Here is a 3,079-nt window from a genome sequence, read left to right on the forward strand (position 1 = left end):
TTTCAAAGATCCCAAATAAAATTTTTTTTGACATAACCAAATTCTCATCAAAGGAACGAAAATGCTCTCGTTGCGCATTCGAGAACATCACATTCCAAATCGAAGATATGGTCAAAAGCAAATCATTTGTATAAATCGAAAATCAAAATACTTTCAAAAACATTAACAAAGAATTTTCAAAAGTATAAGTCTCATTCATGGAACGAAATTGCTCTTGTCGTGCACACAAGAACGCTAACCTTCCAAGTCTAAGACAAATTTAAAACAAAAATTCATTCGCCGACAAGCGTAGAACAAGTTATTAAACGTTTCAAATAACGAGTTCTAACGTCCGATCAACGTTAAAATCAAAAGAAAAAGGCAATTCACTCAAATTTTCTTTTGCCAAAGTCAAATTAGAGATAAAGGTTTCACTTTTAAACTCAAAAGGAAGTCAAATTTCCGAAAATATATAATATCAAACTCTGACAAAGAAATCATAAGTAGATCAAGGTTAGTTAGAAATTGAGCAAAGTTAAAAGTAACTCGGGTTTAGCAATTAAAATCAATAAAAGGAGTTATACTTATAGAACAAAAGGAGAGCTAAATCAAATTTTCATTTTTGAACTCTTAAAATAGGTAGGGTTTAGTAAAAGTAACATAAACTTTTAACAATGGATCAAAAGTGGTAGCTTGAAATGTTTAGAAATTTTATGAATTGAAAAGTAACTTAGATATCATGAAAACAAGATACGCTAAGAGGGTTCAAACTTAACCAACAAAAGAGCTATGATGAACTTCCTAGGAGAAGAGTTGAAATCGAATCTACAAGGATATCAAAGATTGAATTTCATAGGTTAACATCAAATTCTAAAGGAGGAGCAAGCATAAACGAGGAAGAGAGGTATGAACGGAAACACTTATGGTCAAAGAGGACGGGAAATTAGGCAACAAGGAAACACTAGATACTTAAATCTCGAACAACAAAGTCATCCTGAACGGTTCCGAAAACTTCCTAACCACAAAACTCATAACCACATAACTCCCAAGCATTTCCTCAAAATACCCACACTTTACTCTTAGGCTACCCCGTGGGTCAAGTAACTCCACCACAATTGTGATTCCATAACTCTCAAATATAAATCATCTATAAACGATTTCCACGAAAGATCAAACTACTAAAACAGTTACACACCTAACCAACTATCGACTACTAGGAGTTCTCACTATAGTAAAATCCTCAATCAAAGGTCAAAATCTTAAGGTCTTCATACTTTCTAACACTCCAAACCAAAATCTTATTCACACCCGAGTTCACAAGCATAGATGGTCGCATTCCCCAAATCATAAAGACCACCAACCAAAAGTAAATAGGTTTGTCATACAATTTTTCCTACCCAACTCAACTCAAGTTCCACTTATCCAATTTTGACGAAATCAAGGTTCACAAAGAATCCTCAAAGAGCATCTCACTCACTCTACAACATAGCCAACAATGCCATCACTCCACTAAAGAGACAAAGAGTAATAACTAGGTCAAGAAACGATAGGAAATTTCAAGGGGATACATGAACATGACGAGGTGTGAGATTAAAGGAGTCAATAGTAAAGGTAACTAGTTAACACCAGTAAGAGACATTAGAATTAGAGAGGTATTCAAGGCAAGGAAACGACAAGTAAACTTTTATACTTAAGAAATAAATCCAATCGAGTATGAACGAAGGGAAGGAAGATGATTAAAGGTACGAGGGGGATTTTAGGGCTTAAACCACACACTTTCTAAGACTTAAGGTTCTCTCTAACAAGGTCACACCTATTAGGATATTGTGCCTTCATAACAAAACGACCAAATTCCAAAACGAGGGTCAAGGCAATTCATCTCATTCCTTATATGCAAGTCTCTCTTAAAGGGTAACACCTCTATGACTGATCAAGGTAAAAATAAACGCCGCTTAAGGGTTGATACATTGGTTAGACTCATTGTTCACCTATCCTATCACGTATTAGGGTTTCCCTAAGGTAAATCTACCACCCAAGCATAACAACATCTCTTTATCTCAAGTATTCGTCACAACCTCAATGTTTTAAAAACCAAAGAATGAATTAGCAAGGACTTCTCAACAAAATCCTCAAGGGTCAACTAATATCAAACCACATCACCACTCTATACGGGATCATTAACATCTAAAAGTGGGTTTTCTTCCAAGCTCATATCATAGATTTATCTCCTGATTACTCCTAAGGTGACGACGCTCAACCTACTAAGCTTTCAAATCCCAAACATAAACAACAAAGCCAAGTTCTATAACTTTAATCACATAGGCAACTCATTCCTAACACAAAGAAGCCGCCAATCAATTATACTCACTTGGTCAAGGCACTAGGTATAAGAATCACTAAGTATTTATCATCACATTACCTAAGTCTTTCTAACATCACGACCTCTCAAAACCGGGGTTAAGGGTCAAACACAAACAAACTCCACAAAAGCCAACTTATCCGACCGAAGTTAACATTCCATAAGGTAGAGATGAAGGTATACAAGAAAGGCATTATAAGGAGAGAAGGTACAAAGACAACTCCTAAGATATGGAATAAGGGTTGCGAAAGGCATAGAAGCACAAAGATAAGGGAATATGACAAGGTGCTCGAAGAGAGGGAGGTATCTTCAAGACGGTAAAGACATTCTTCAAGAGTAAGAGATCCGTATGCAAGATGTTATGTAAGGAGAAACAAAAACGAAGAATAGGTCGGGTGGGTACCAAACTAGCTTCAAAGGTGAAGCAAAAGAGAGTTTAGAAAGGAAGGATGAGCATCACGGGGTAAAAGTAAGGAAAGGTGGATCAAGGATAGGAAACACACCCATAACGGTGTCGGGAGGAACGGCGGTTCCGACTTGATTCTCGACAAGAGTGATTCTTCTTGGCTCGGCTTCCGGAGCATGAGGGAGAGGAGGAGGGGTAGTCTTCTTCTCGGGGCAATTCTTGAAGAGATGTCCGGGCTTCTTGCAATGGTAACACTTCAAGGGCATATTATAGCATCCAATCCCGGGGTGATAAGGTTGCCCACACTTGAAGCACTTGCGGTTCTTCTTAAGCCT

This window comes from Silene latifolia, chromosome 11 (assembly GCF_048544455.1).
Source record: "Silene latifolia isolate original U9 population chromosome 11, ASM4854445v1, whole genome shotgun sequence".
NCBI lineage: Eukaryota > Viridiplantae > Streptophyta > Magnoliopsida > Caryophyllales > Caryophyllaceae > Silene > Silene latifolia.